The sequence below is a fragment of the Ochotona princeps genome, chromosome 19, assembly GCF_030435755.1.
Source record: "Ochotona princeps isolate mOchPri1 chromosome 19, mOchPri1.hap1, whole genome shotgun sequence".
Lineage (NCBI taxonomy): Eukaryota > Metazoa > Chordata > Mammalia > Lagomorpha > Ochotonidae > Ochotona > Ochotona princeps.
Window position 1 is genome coordinate 8,984,818 of NC_080850.1, and position 14,741 is coordinate 8,999,558.

At 49.4% G+C, this 14,741-nt stretch overlaps 1 protein-coding gene across 1 annotated transcript in view; it reads right to left on the reverse strand.

Moving 5' to 3' along the window:
- The window catches only part of RARS1 (arginyl-tRNA synthetase 1), a 198,451-nt gene that overhangs the window by 130,546 nt on the left and 53,164 nt on the right, over nucleotides 1-14,741 (reverse strand). The gene's annotated exons all lie outside the window — the stretch shown is intronic.

Sequence of the window (14,741 nt, forward strand, 5' to 3'; positions counted from 1 at the left end):
TTTCCGAGTATCTCGGACCATCTGGAGTGAATGTGGGCCAGCTGGCTCTGAGTCTGTTCCTTCTTCCGCGGCTGGAGACCTCCACAGCAGGTGTATTCCGAAGGCCTGCGGGTACCTGCACCCTAGGCGCATTTACGTGATAAGTGCTCTAGAAGCTTTCATTACTTTTATTATTGTACATGTCTTTTGCTCAACCTTTTCTTTTCTTTCTTTCTTTCCTCCTTTCTTTCTTTCTTTCTTTCTTTTTTTTTTTTTTTTTACTTGAGGAATAGTTTACATACAAACACACTCGTTGGGAGTGTGTTAAGAGATTGTGCCATTTAACAGTGGTACTGGCTCATAGTGCAGATTGCCATGCAAATTGGAACAGATCTTCTGGTAAGTCACCTACTCGAGGCACATCTATTTTGACCTAGTTATAGAAGCTTTTTTGAAAAAAAAAAATCTGCAAGACATGGCCTTTGCAAGAAATGGCAGTGATGAGAATTAGGGTGGAGCTGGTGGTTCCATCCTGGGCTTGATATGGTTGAGATGAGAGGAGTAGCTGACTCAAGGGACGCAGAAGCTGGAACTCACAGGACTTGATGATATGCCAGCTATGGGAATCAGAAGCAGGACAGGTCAAGCCAGGTATGGACAACGTTAACTGTTCCCTGGCTGTGGCTAGTACCCCTGCAGGCTGCACCCTTGGCTGTACTGTGCTCCACCAACTGCGCTAGTGTTCATTCTTCAGTGTGAATGCTGTTACACAGCGCAGGACACCAAGTCCTATTCACATGCTTCGGAAGGAAACAAAATTTCACCTTGATCTTATCTGTGTTTCAAAATCCTCTAACTGTAGCTTCATGAGAAGTGAAAGAGAAGGCTAGCACCACGGACAGCGACAACACATGCAGTCAGCACCCGGGACAGTGACACCTGTTGCGGCACGCAGACAATAGGAAAAGGAGGGCAGGATCAGGCACTGATGGTGGAACCAAGTGCCTGGGCCAGAGAGACAAAAACACATCTCAGGATTCCGGTATGGGGCTGCTGAACCTTCCACATGTGCGCATAGTACAGCTGTTTTTTCTACCCAGGAGCACTGCTCTGTCTACAGTCACGGACTGCCACACCGCATCTGTTTTTCCCCAGGACTAGGGTTCCTCAGTAGGGACTGTGGACAAGTCAGAGTAGGAAATGTATGTTTCCAAGGTGAGTAATTTGCATAAAATATTCTTCTGCAGTGTCCACACATTACAGATGGAGATTTGTTCTCCAACCTGACCTATGCTTGGTGTTTTGGTTTGGGTTTCCCTAAAAACCAAACCCTGTGGTGCTTAATGTGTTGACTGAGATGGACCATGAGGTGTTCAGGTATTTGGTGAATACTATTATGTGTGTTTCTGTGACATCGTTTTTGGGGAGAAGGAGAGAAAGATTTTCCATCTGCTGGTTCAACGTAATGGTCCAAGTTAAATGGTTCCAAAGCTAGGGGCCAGGAGCTTCTTCCAAGTCTGCCTTGCAAGTACAGGGACCCAAGGTTTTGGGCCATCTTCTGCTGTTTTCCCAGGACACAAGCAGAGAGCTGGATGGGAAGAGGAGCATCTGGGACATGAACCGGAGCCCATATGGGATCCTGGCACTTGAAGGGGACAGATTAGCCAATTGAGCCATCAGGCCAGGCCCTTGAGGCAGCATCGTAACCCCTGTGCCAAATGCCTTTCCCCAGCCTCCACAGTAAATTCAGATGCCGACATCTCGTGGCTTGAGAACAAGCAAGCTGCCATTGTTGTCCTTGGGGGAAGAGAGTGCATGGGGAACTCACACCCTTTTCCTGTATTTTGGACATGACTTTGATACAGTCATTTCTATTCATTATCGTGAACTGGAACTAGTCCCTTCAGATCAGTTCAGCTTTCTAACAAATATAAATAAATATAAAAATATTTTTGGTTTACAGGTTTGATTTGTTTTTCTTCTTGTAGAGATTTATTTATTTTTGTTAGAAAGTCAGATTTATGGAGAGAAGCAGAGACAGAGAAGAAGATCTTTCATCCACTGGTTCACTCCCTAACTGGCTGCAACAGCCGGAGCTGAACTGATCCAAAGCCAGGAGCCAGGAGTTTCCTCTGGGTCTCCCACGCAGGTGCATGCACCCAAAGCCATGGGCCATTCTCCATTGCTTTTCCAGGCCACAGGCAGGGAGCTAGATGGGAAGTGGAGCAGCCGGGATACAAGCGTGGCTCATGCAAAGGGAGGATTTTAGCTACTAGGCTACTGTGTCGGGCCCAATAAAAATATTTGTAAAGCGAATCTGTATTGAACATGTCAAGAGGTTTTATTTTCATTTTTTAAAAGCAATAGGTATTAGCAGCATTTCCCATGAGATATTCAAAGTCATCTCAACTGTACAGGAGTATTTCGTAGGTTCTTTGTAAATAGGATGGACTTGAAGTTTCTATCCCATGTGCATACTATGGAATGACTACATACATCTATGCAGTTCTATATGCATGCACATGGTTGCATTCTTTTCTGTCCTCCCTAGCTAGATGGGAGAAGTGAATGAGCATATCCAAGCTCATGACCTAATAACTGGCTAGAGCAGAGCCACACAGCCCGCCCTCACTGCGTTGCTCTGCTCAGGATGCCAGAGCAGGCTATCACCCAGAAGGGATTAAACAGCGGGATTGTCTTCATAGCTCTGGAGGCTGGGAGTCCAAGGGCTAGTTGCCGGGAAGGTTGCTGTCATTGCCTTGTAGAGAGCTGCTTTCTTGCTATGTCTTCTCCTAGCTTTTGTTGTCTGAGTGCCATTGTAGGTGTCCGATGCCTCATTTTTTGGTGCCAAGTTGACTAGCTTTCGTGTGGAGTGAGGTCCCTTTTCTGTTCAGAGTTGAGAAACCAGCAGCAAAAGCAAAGCTGAGCATCAGTAGCACAAGCTTTGCTCCATGGTCAAAGAGCGAAGAAATAGAGGTTGTCTTTGAATAAATGCTTATTTATTTGAGCAGCAGAGTGACAGAGAGAGTGGGGAGGGATCTTCCATCCACTGGGTTACTCCACAAATGGCCGCCCACAGAGAAGGCTAGGCCTGGCTTTACAGCAGGAGGCTGTGACTCCATCCAGTTCTCTCTTGGGAGGTGCAAGGGCCCAAGCACTTGAGCCAAGCGCCACTGCCTTCCCGGGTGAGTTGCAGGGAGCTGGATCGGAAGTGGAGCATCAGGGACTCAGTGCGGGACACAGGCATCAAAGGCAGCGCTTTAACTCACTGTGCTTAAATACTGGCTCCACATTTCAATTTGTGAACCTTCTGGGCATCAAAGAATCAGTGATACAGAGCGCCAGGAAAGAGGGGCAGGGATACATGTTGGCGGATTGTTCTGAAATCAGAGCATCATCATCATTGTCAGCAATGTGGAGCTGCCCTATTTTTGTCCTTTTATGGTCCCTTTTGGTATTGATCAGAGTGACTGTTGGTCAGAAGTCTTGCTACTGGTGTGTCTTTTAGCATGGAACAATAGTGTAGTAGCTGCTCCTGGCACAATAGACTAGTAGCTAAAAATCCTCACTTTGCATCCGCCAGGATCCTGTATGGGAACCGGTTCGAATCCCAGCATTCCACTTCCCATTCAGCTCCCTTTTTGTGGCCTGGGAAACAGTGGAGGATGGCCCACAGCCTTGGGACTCTGCACCCCATCCGTGTGGGAGACCTGGAAGAAACTCTTGGTTTGTGGCTTTAGATAGGCTCAGCTCCAGCCGTTGCGGCCTCTTGGGGAGTGGGTCAGCAGATGGAAAATCTTTCTCTGTCTCTCCTTCTCTCTGTAAATCTGACTTTCAATAGTAAATAAATAAATTTTTTTTAAAGGAAGTTAGATTATTAGAATGAAGTTGGCAGTCTTCTGAGGGTTGCTTAGACAGCAGTGTTGAAACTAGTTAGTGCTGGCTCTAGGCAGTCAGCCAGAGGGGCAACTGTTCCAGCGAGACATCCTGTGCCCAAAAAGAAACAGCGTTATGGAAGGAGTGGACACATGACTATGCTGGGCAGACTTTGCCCTAGATGGCAAACCAAAGGACACACAGGAGGGTGTAGTCTGAGGTGGGTGCAGAGACAAGCCGGTGCGGGAGTCAGGGAGCTGGGGAGCAGAGAACTACTCAAGCGCCATGCGGTGCTCTTGGCAGAAGTAAACAGCAGCCTCTCGGCCGCTCCGTGTCTCCACCTCTGCCTGCCCCTGGACATTGGAACTCCACTGGACATCACTGTTTGGATTCCAAACACCAGCAGCACCGCAGGTGTTCTTGTGCCCTTGCCCTCGAGCTAGAGCCTACACTGTCGGCTTCCCTGAGTCTGAGGATTCTGGACTTGGATAAGCTCTCCAGATCTCCTGCTGGAGGTTAGCCTGTGGCGGGACCTGCCAACCCCTGTGATCCTGAGACACAATCCCGCTAACAAATCTGCTCTCACACGTCCCATTGTTCCTGACCCCCCTGGAGAATCCTGATTCCTAGAGGGGCCTGAGAACAGGACAGCAGCTGTGTCCTCCTCGTCTGAGGACATCAGGATCTATGGATCAGGGCCCTACCTTCATGACCTCATTTAACCTTAGTTGTTTGCGTAAGGGCCCAATATCCAAACACAGTCATGCTGAGGGCTGGACCTTGAGTGTGTGAAAGGGACACCACTCACTCCCATGAGGGTTATGGTAGAGAAGACTAAATACCCTTTTACAACCAGACACAGTGGCTGAGCTGGGCAGAAACTCAGCCCACATCCTGTGAGCTGCTTCACAGGAGTCCATGTGCTTCTGTCGTGTAGAGTTAGGGTGCAGGAGTTCTGAGCTGATTCATTTTCCCCAATATAAATCTTGTGTTATCCACACCTGGCAAGCTTAGCCGTAACGAGCGCTGGCAAGGTGTAGGGACATGGGGTTCTGCGCGTGCTGGCGTAGCACCCTGCCTGCAGGATCTGGAGGGATACGTGTGCTGAGCACTTGGTGTCACCAGTTGCACTGCTGGTGTTATACTGGAAGGTGACAATGGACAGATGTAGCCTCTGGAACTGTGCCTGCAGGATGGCAGCATGGCAGCTTTTTCCGATGCAAAAAAAAAAAAAAAAAGCTTACCACTGAGTGTGTCATGACAGATAGATGATGTTTGCTCAAGAATTCTGGAAACCGGGCTTGGAAGGGCGGCTGACTTTGTGCAACAGTCTGGTCCTCCCTGGGCAGCGTGACCACAGTTGGATGACATTGATGACTACAGGATGAAAGTAGCCGCTGTGTTCCCAGGATGAAAATAACTACCGTGTTCCCAGCCCACCCCTTATCGCTTGGCTGCAGGCCGACATTCAGCAGACTTTGACCTTTGTTCGCTCTGGTCTCAACTTCTCTCTTATCTCCCCTTTCTGTGCTCTCTCTCTCTTTTCAAGATTTACTTATTTTTTTGGAAAGGCAGATTTACAGAGAGGAGAGAGAGGTCTTTCATCTTCTGGTTCATTTCCCAAATGAGACTTAATGTAGGCACCCAGATGTGACTTGTAGGCATTCAAGTTGGCAACTGCAGCCACTTTGCCGCAATGCCAACCCCAGAGTATGCAATTTTTATATATTTATTTATTTGAAGTTGAAAGGTGGATTTACAGAGAGAAGGAGAGTCCGAGATTGTCCATGTGCTGGTCCGTCCCTCGAATGGCTGCAGTGGCTAGAGCTGAGCTGATCTGAAGCAGGAGCTTACTCTGGCTCTCCTACATGGAAACAGGTGTTGAAGGCTATAGGCCATCCTCCACCGGTTTCCAAGGCTATCAGCAGGGAGCCGTATCAGCAATGGTACAGATGGGACCTGAACCCGCACTCTTACGGGACACTGGTGCTTGTAGGAAAAGGTTAGGCATTGAGCCATCACGCCAGCCCCACACCGCTTACCCCATTTTCTGCTCCTTTTAAAAAGTCCTCCTGCTATCTTTCACTTCAGGATTAGTATATCGTGGAGTAAAGACTTCTGCCTTTGCTGTAGGAATTCTGGATTCTTGGATAAACCTGCTCCTTTGTATCGATTCTTGTCTCTTGAGCTTTGATTACTTTAGAGCAGTTAGCTTGCTAGGGCCTAGTTTTGAGCAGGTACAGTATTACCTGATAAGGATTAATCATAGTTACAGTATTCCCATAGAATGGAGTTCAGTTCAATGATTAAAACTGACAGGTTGGAAGAACATATGTGAGGCCATGAATGATGTCCCCGAGGCACAAAAGACGCAGGATGCAGTTGAAATACGATCCTTTCCCAGTGGTATTGCAGCTCACAGCCTTAGCAGACCCCAGACTCCTGTTCACTGGGGTGTTGCCCATCAGCCTCACGTGGGAGTTGCTCAAGGGAAAGCTTAGTTACTTGAGCAAGGGAAGGCAACAGTGGAAGGCCTGATCCGCTAAAGAAGACACGTGGCTGAGAAGCAGCGTGCAGGGAAGCAAGAGGTAGGACAGACGTTGAAGACGCAGTGTAGGTGGAATGTGTGGGAGCCCTTGCTGCTCAAGCACACCCGTGTTCACACACTGGGGCTTCCAGAGCTGGACTCGGCCTGGTTTCTTGCAGCTTTCCTTGTTTGTGTGAGCTTTGCCACCCTGTGCAGGCAGTGCTGCAAGATGCAGCTCCCTGGCTCACCCGTGAAGGAAGAAACTCCCATTAGACTGCTCTGCCGGGTTTCAGGTGTGCACCTGCCCTCCTGCCTGGGGCCCTCTGCCTAAATGCGATGCTCTGGGGTCGAAAAAGAAGAAAGCGCTACAGTATTGCCAAATGATTCACGAGTTTATTAGTGATGTTTCTCGTCATATTCTTGTTCGCATCAGTTCCTACTTTTTAAAAAATACAACTGCAGGGTTTTGTTTCATTTATTTGTTTTTTTTTACTTTGAAAGGCAGAGCAACAGCGAGAAGGAGAAGCAAAAGAGAGATCTTCCATCCACTAGTTCACTCCCCAAGTGACCCCAACAGCCAGGTGTGGGCCAGACTAGAGCCAGGAGCTAGCGGCTGCATCCTGGTCTCCCACATGAGTGAGCCGGGTACGTTTACCAGGAAAGCTGCATTGGAAGTACGATAGCTTGGACTTGAAGTGGCACTGTAGTATGGGACGCGTAGCAATGCAGGCAGCAGTGCAGCCTGCTCCACCACGGGGCTGACCCTCATTCTGCCATTTTCTAAATGTTTTTTTTTTGGTAGCAAGATAAAAAACAGAATTTTACAGAGCAATTTTAGGGGGCTGGCACGATGGCACAGTGGGGCAAAACTGCGGCTTGTGGGAAGGCATCCCATAAGGGCGCTGGTTCATGTCGTACCTGCTCCACTTGCAATCCGGCCCCGTGATAACGCCCTGGGTAGATCATGGGAGATGGCTCGTGGACTCATGTGAAGCCTCGGACGAAGCTCCTGGCTCCTGGCTCCAGCCTGGCTCTGTCCAGGCCAGTGCAGTCATCTGTGGAATGAGCAAGCACACGGAAGGGCTATCTCTTCCTCTCTCCCTCTCCATTTCTCTCTCTCTCTCTCTCTCTGCAACCCTGATTTGCAAATAAAGAAACACATTTCTCTCAAAGAGCAACTATAATATTAGATGTATTAGATATGAATGTAATGCTGATTAAAACCATCTGGATTGCCTTAGAAATGAATGGGAATGTAAGGAAGGTAAGGAAAAATGAATGTTTAGAAAAGATTTATTTGCTTATATTGGAAAGACGGATTTAAAGAGAGAAGGAGAGACAGAGAGAAAGATCTTTCATCTACAGTTCACTTCCCAAGTGACAGCAACGGCCGGAGCAGAGCCAATCCGAAGCCAGGACACAGGAGTTTCTTCCAGGTGTCCTATTAGGGATGCAGGGTCCCAAGGCTTTGGGCCGTCCTTGACTGCCTTCCCAGGCCACGAGCAGGGAGCTGGATGGGAAGTGGAGCAGTGGGGATACAAACTAGGGTGCGTATGGGATGCCGTGCTTAGAGACAGAGGCTTAGTCAGTTGAGCCATTGTACTGGTCCCAAGAGAAAAAATGAATTTATATTCCAGGTCCTGAAAACTGGGTGCTCTGTTTTCCTCTCATACATGGTCCAGGGACGTGATCTTGACAGGAAATGCCCACGTGGCTTCCATGCAATACGCAAAACTCAGGATCGGCTTCTGCGATCAAGAGCAAATGAAGTATTTTCTTTGGAGGAGAGGAAAAAACACAGAAAACACTTCAAAGCTGAGAGTCTCTCTCAGAGTTGACTCAAACTCTATTGCAGCTTGCCCTTGATATTTGACAATTTTTTCACACGAAATAAACCCGGGAGCTTAACGAGGTCAAGGTTAGCAAGGGCCCTCAACCAGATCCTTTTAAAGTTGACTCTCGTTTCTGAGAGTGGTCTCAGGTTCACACAGAGGAACAGAAGGCACAGAAAGTTCCCTCTGCGCTCTGTCCCAGCGCTGCCCAACCTCCCTGTCAGCCTTGTGTGGCAGAGTGACACGCGTGTTGGGTGAGCTTACAGGGACGCCATGATCATCCCAAGTGTGCAGTTTGTAGTAGGGTGCACTCTGGGTGAACAGTCTGAATGTAAGTTTGAATCAAACGGAATTCTTTTTTAAAATTTATTTTAAACAGGTATGGATCTTTATGGAGACAGAGAGATCTTCCACCTGCTGGTTCACTCTCCATATGTTCACCATAGCCCATGCTGGGTCAGGCTCAAGCTGGGAGCCTGGGACTCAGTCCAGATCTTCCATGCTTGTGGCAGGTAGTCAAGGACTTGAGCTGGCACCTGCTGCCTGTCAGGGTGCGCCCTTGCAGGATGCGGGACTGGAGGAGAAGACAGGACTCGAACCAGGCACTTTGGTTTGGGGTGAGGCATCGCACATGGTAGCTTCATATGCAGTACCACCACCGACCAACATCATTGCTTTCAGTTCACCATGTCTTAATTGCAGTTTGTCCTCACAGGCGAAGATGGAAACAAAGTTGGAAGAATGGATGCCTTCCTGCCTCCCGTTCTTAGCGAGAAGACGGCAAAGGGTGGTGATGTAAACCAAGCCACGGTCTCCCTGGAGGTGCTCCGACAGACCGCTGGTCTGCAAGGAGGCACTCCCTCTCCCAGGCTTTCTGCTGCCACAGGCAGGCTCCAACAGAGGATATGTGGCTCGACATTCCTCCCCAGCTTCTCAGATGATGAAGGACGTCAAGGCCTGGCAGCGACCTGTGTGCAGGGAAGATGCCCAGGATGGCGCAGAGGTAGGGTGTTGTCTGCACTTTGGCTTTCCTTGCAGGGGGAAATTCTGGTTGGGCGACTAATTAGAGTTAAGTTACATTTCTAGAAAATTATGGAAGGGCTTATCTATGGTCCCTTTGATGCTTCCTACCTCAGCTACATTGTAACTTAAAAATATATATATATATATTTATTTATTTTTATTGAAGGGCAGATAATACAGAGAAAATTGTTCTATCCATTGGTTTAGTCCAGAAGCAGCTGCAACACCCAGAACTGAGGCGATCCGAAGCCAGGAGCCAGGAGCTTCTTCCAGTCTCCCACACCTGTGTGGGGTCCCAAGGATTCGGGCCACGGTCTAGTACCCTCCCAAGCGACAAGCAGGTTGCTGGATGGGAATTGGAGCAGCCAGCACCCGTATGGGATCCCTTTGGTAGGCAAGAACTTTAGTGACTAGGCTACGCCCCCCATTGTAATTTGTAACTCTTAAAAAAAATGTTTGTTATGAAAGTCCTGAGCAGATTTGAATATTCTCAGATATCAGTGAGGCTTTTTGCCCAAGGGCGTCCTAACTGGTCCTCTCACTGTATCCCCAGGAATAGGCTGTGGAAGGACCAGGGAGCCTGCGTCCGCACCCGGTGTGAATTTAGTTAATCAAAGCAGCAATACAGGGAACCAGGTCTCAGTGAAACCACCTGCAGCTGCTCCTCCGGCGAGGGAGCGCTGGGAGCAGGTGGGCCTGGCGGGAACTGGCCTGGGCGGGGCCTCAGTCTTCCGGGGAAGGAGGAGGGGAAACGCAAACCAACCACTAGCCTGTCGGGTCGTACTTCCGGGAAGGAGGAGGGGGAAACGCAAACCAACCACTATCCTGTGGAGCCGCACTTCCGCCGTGCGCTGCGCTGCGCTGCGGCCGGTCGTCTCAGCGGGTCTGCGGTGCAGGCCACCGCTTCTCAAACTTCCCAGCCTTCAAAACCGTGAGTCGCAACCCACTTTTCTTTTTCTTCGGTCAAACCTTAGAGCAACAGACGGAAGCCTCGCAGGAAGCAAGGCTTGCCCCTTCCAGGCCGCGTCCCCAGCCATGCTGGGATCGAATGAGGCCTGGCGGACAGCCTTGCAGCTGCTCCACGAACAGGCAAGCAGAGGCCCAGGGAATTCAGGCTTCCCTGTGCCGAGGTAGGTCGCTGGGATAGGAAGTGAGTCCATTGCCTTGCCTTCTGTCCCGCCCGTTTCCCTGCCTGGCGAAGGCCGTGCAAGGCAGGAACGCGCAGGGTGGTCGCCGGGTCCCCCAGGACCCGAGCCGGTGGGAAGACAGGACTGAGGGTGTTGGAAGGACCCCCCGAAGGCACCGGGCGAGTCCTGATGCGTGGGAGCCGAGACAGGGCCCTGAGCTTGGGACGAAGAGAAGGGTCTTTTTAGGAAACACAGTTTATAGATGCAAGCCTAAGAGCATAGTACTTGCACCCCCATGCTCTTCTTGTGACCCTCTCACCTTTTATTATTTTTCTTTTTAATGTGTCTCACACATTCTGAATGTTTCTTTATAATCATGAGCTTAACGCTTCACAGAATGAAACTCATGAAGTTCACCGTTCTTGAGAATATAAGACGAGAGTTACAATCAGATGTCCACGTGTCAGTTTTATAGCTAACTTTTTTCTTTGTAATGTGTGCAAATGGGGGGGTAACATAGGACATTTGTCTTTGGGGGTCTGGCTGGTCTCACTAAGCCTAGTGGTGTCCAGCTGCAGGCAATTTGTTGCGAAAGCGCTTCGAAAATGGAGAAAGCTTGCAATGTTACCCAGGTGTCTCCAATGAGAGGGGGAGCGAGTCAAAGAGGCAGGAAGTGGAATAACCTGGCTGCCTGGGCTAGGGATGTTGGAGGAAGCTAGGAGGCGTGTCCTTTGGGGCGTGTGGGCCAGGGGTGGCCCAGGTCACCAGGGTGGCCCTGGTCACGACGGACATGGGGCCTTAGTGAACGGAAAGGGAACACGCCCCTGTTGCTTGGGGCCACCTAGTGGTGATAGTGGATTACAGCAGCAGCTGGAGCACCCTAGTGAAAGGGGCCAGAAACCATGGTGAGACAAAAATGTGAGTTGCTATGTACTGAGTTGACAACTTGGTGAACTCTGTGTGTGGTTGTAGGTGTCACCGCTGCTCTTGGTGCTGCGTGGTGGAGTAGTGAAGGTGCTGAGCAGGAGACGGGCAAGCTGATGTTCTGTCCCGTGCTCTGGCTCCGCGGCTGTGAACCTGTGTTCTGCCTTAGCCGAGGCCTTGTGCTAGGGTTCTTCACACGTGGCTGCTTTCCCTAGTCGATTTTACCAGTTAAGTTGGTTTCCAGTTGCCGTGAAGTGTTTGTGGCTTCGAGAAAGCTGTGATGGATGGGTCTGAGGGGAGAAAATAATCTGTGTGTGAGATGAACTGTTCTGGCAGTGGGTTACTGTGCTGTTGGCTGTGAGCCTGAAGCTGGGGAAGGAGCATGGAGCGTGTGTGCTCAGACACTCGCGTATGTTTCTGTATCAGCTGGTTGAGAAGCGTGTGGCCAGGGCTCGCCAGAATGAAAGCTTGGAATCTTCCCTGGAGTGCTGTCACTCAGTATTCGCAGTAACTGCATGGAGTCGAAGTAACAGAACTGCGTGGTGTGATTGTGTGAAAGGCTGGATTTCTGCATAATACGCTGACCTCAGCAGAAGCGAAACACTGGTGGGTGAATAAAAAGGGGCAAAAGACAAACGTAGAAGTCTCATGGGAAGGGTTATGCTTGTTTCTCAAAGTGAGTTAGAAAGTGATCATTCCAAAAAGAAAAAGGAACCCTAACAACAACAACAAAAACAAAGAAAAAAAAGTGATGATTCCCACTGTTCTCAAAGTATATACTACTGGGCAGGTAGTTCTGTAAATGCTTAGTGGAATTCACAGATGAAATTGAAGTGAGTGGAATGTCTAACACTCGGGGCTATTCAAACTTTTCTTTCTTTGCTTTTTTTTTTTTTAAAGTTGTATTTTTTTTTTTTTTTACTGGAAAGGCAGATGTATGGATAGGAGGGAGAATGAGTGAGCTTATATCTGCTGATTCACTTCCCAAAGCTTAGCAGAAGCCCGGAGCCGCCTCCAGGTCTCCCACGCAGGTACAGAGTCCTAAAGCTTTGAGCTGTCCTCGACTGCTTTCCCAAGCCACAAGCAGGGAGCTGGATGGGAAGCGGAGCAGTCAGGGCGTAAATTGTTGCCCATATGCGATCCCAGTGCTTGCTTGGCAAGGATTTAGCAACCAGGCTGCTGCGCCGGGCTCTATAAAATATTAGTAATTAAGGTAAAATTACATAACAGAATTAATTGTTGTAGTACCGTTCGGTGGATTTTAGTGTATTTATGGTGATCTGCAATTATCATAATGGACTAATTTCAGAAATGTTTCTCCTATGGGGGACGGCACGCCTCGCTGCCCTGCTTCCCATCCAGCTCCCTACTTAAGGCCTGGGAAAGCAGGGGAGGATGGCTTAAAGCCTTGGGACTGACAGATGGAAGATCTTTCTGTCTCTCCCTTTTTCTGTAATTCTAAGCTGTGTTTCCAATAGAACCAAATGGAAAGGAAATGTTCCTTGTATGAAAAAGAGGCTCCCTATTCATTCCTTGCCTAGGCTTTGCTCGCACTCACTCTTCTGCCGCCTGCCGGGGTTCCCTGTCGGTCACAGCAGTGTCGGGCCAATACATGCCGTTAGTTTCTGACTTCTTTGAGTTTGCGTAATCTTGTCAAGGTTTCCTTGTGCTGTGACATGTGGCAGCCTTGCATTCCAGTGGACGAGTTAATGTTTCCTTATACAGATTTCCACGCTTGGGGCATGTGTTCCTGTTGATATTTTGCCGGCTTGCGCTGTGGTCTGTGATCGGTATTATTCCCATGAATACCTCCGTGTCTGTCCTTGGGTGGGCAGATGCTTTCATTTTCTTCGGTACGCATCAGCTGGAGAGTGTGGAAGTGTCTACCTGCAGGCTGACAGGGAGGACCCCGATGCGCAGTGCGAGGCTGGGAGGAGCCGGGGCCTTGCAGGAGCTGGCTGGGGGCGGCGGGGGGCTCTGCTCTCAGGGTGAGTGTTGGCAACCCTGAACCCAGGGACCAGCCAGCCCCTTCTCCCCGCAGGAAGACACAGCTAAGAAGGAACAAAAAACCCAGTGCTTGGCAGAAATCCGTGCAGAAGAGTCAGCGTAGAATTCCGAGGGTAGAGAGTGGTGTACTGTCTGTGACGCAGTGTGTCGATGCATTGCTGTTTTCAGCAGCCGGAAGGACGTAGGTCACCTCTGAGCTGGCAGTGTTAACTCCCGCCTGAGCACAGCCTCCCCGCAGCAGAGGGCGGCAGCTCGCTCTGCATCGTCTCTGACACCCAGCATGCAAAAATGTCTGTATTTTTGGTTTTCTCATTAAACATTTATGTATTTTTATTGGAAAGGCAGATTTTCAGAGAGCAGGAGAGACAGAGAGGAAGACCTTCTATCTGTTGCTTCATTCTGCAAATGGCCTTACTGGCCAGAGCTGAGCTGATCTGAAGTCAGGAGCTTCTTCCAGGTCGCCCACAGGTGCAGAGTCCACATAAGGCTTTGGACTGTGCACTGCTTTCGCAGGCGACAAGCAGGGAGCTGGATAGGAAGTGGAGCAGCTGAGAAATGAACGTGTGTACTCTGGGCTTCTTGCCGTTGTAGGCAGAGGATTAGTCAAGTGAGCCATTGCACTGGCCCCCTTTCACTTTATGAAAGATTTCCTTTGCGGTGTGAAAGCTTTGGAGCTCGAGGAAATCGCTTCCGTCTGGTTTTGCTTTCACGTGTTACGCTTCCGGGGTCCTTGGCAGGAAGGGTTTGGCTACGCTTATGTCTTCTGGAGGGTTTCTGGGGTTCCCTGCAGTGATATGATTGTGTGAGATTGTAGAGTTGATTCTTTATTTAGAGTTGATTTGTGCATAAGATATAAGTTTGGGATCTTGTTTGGTGTATTTTTATTATTTGATTTTTAAAAAGAATTGTTTTTATTGCAAAGTCAGATATACAGAGAGGAGGAGAGACAGAGAGGAAGATCCTCTGTCCATGCAATCATTCCCCAAGTGGCTGGAGCTGAGCCGATCCAAAGCCAGGAGCCCGGAGCCTCTTCTCTGGGTTTCCCACACTGGTGCAGGGTCCCAAGGCTTTGGGCCATCCTCGACTGCTTTTCCAGGCCAGAGGCAGGGAGCTGGATGGGAAGCGGGGCTGCCAGGATCAGAACCGGCACCCTTATGGGATCTCGGCACATCCAAGGCGCGGACTTTAGCCACTAGGTTATGGCGCCGGGCTCGGGGTCTTGTGTCTTACTTTGGCACATGGTTATCTGATTTTGTCAGTGCCGTTTGTTGAAAAGTGTCCTTTATGCTTGGATTGTTTTCAGCTTGCTTGTGAAAAATTAGCCCGCTGTAGATGTGTGGGTTCCTTTCTGGTGTTGCTGTTCGGCTGCATGGATCTTCAAGTCTGTGTGTTTTGGGGCCTGTTGGGGACTGTTATTGTTACAGCTGCCCTGTAGCATGTCTTGAA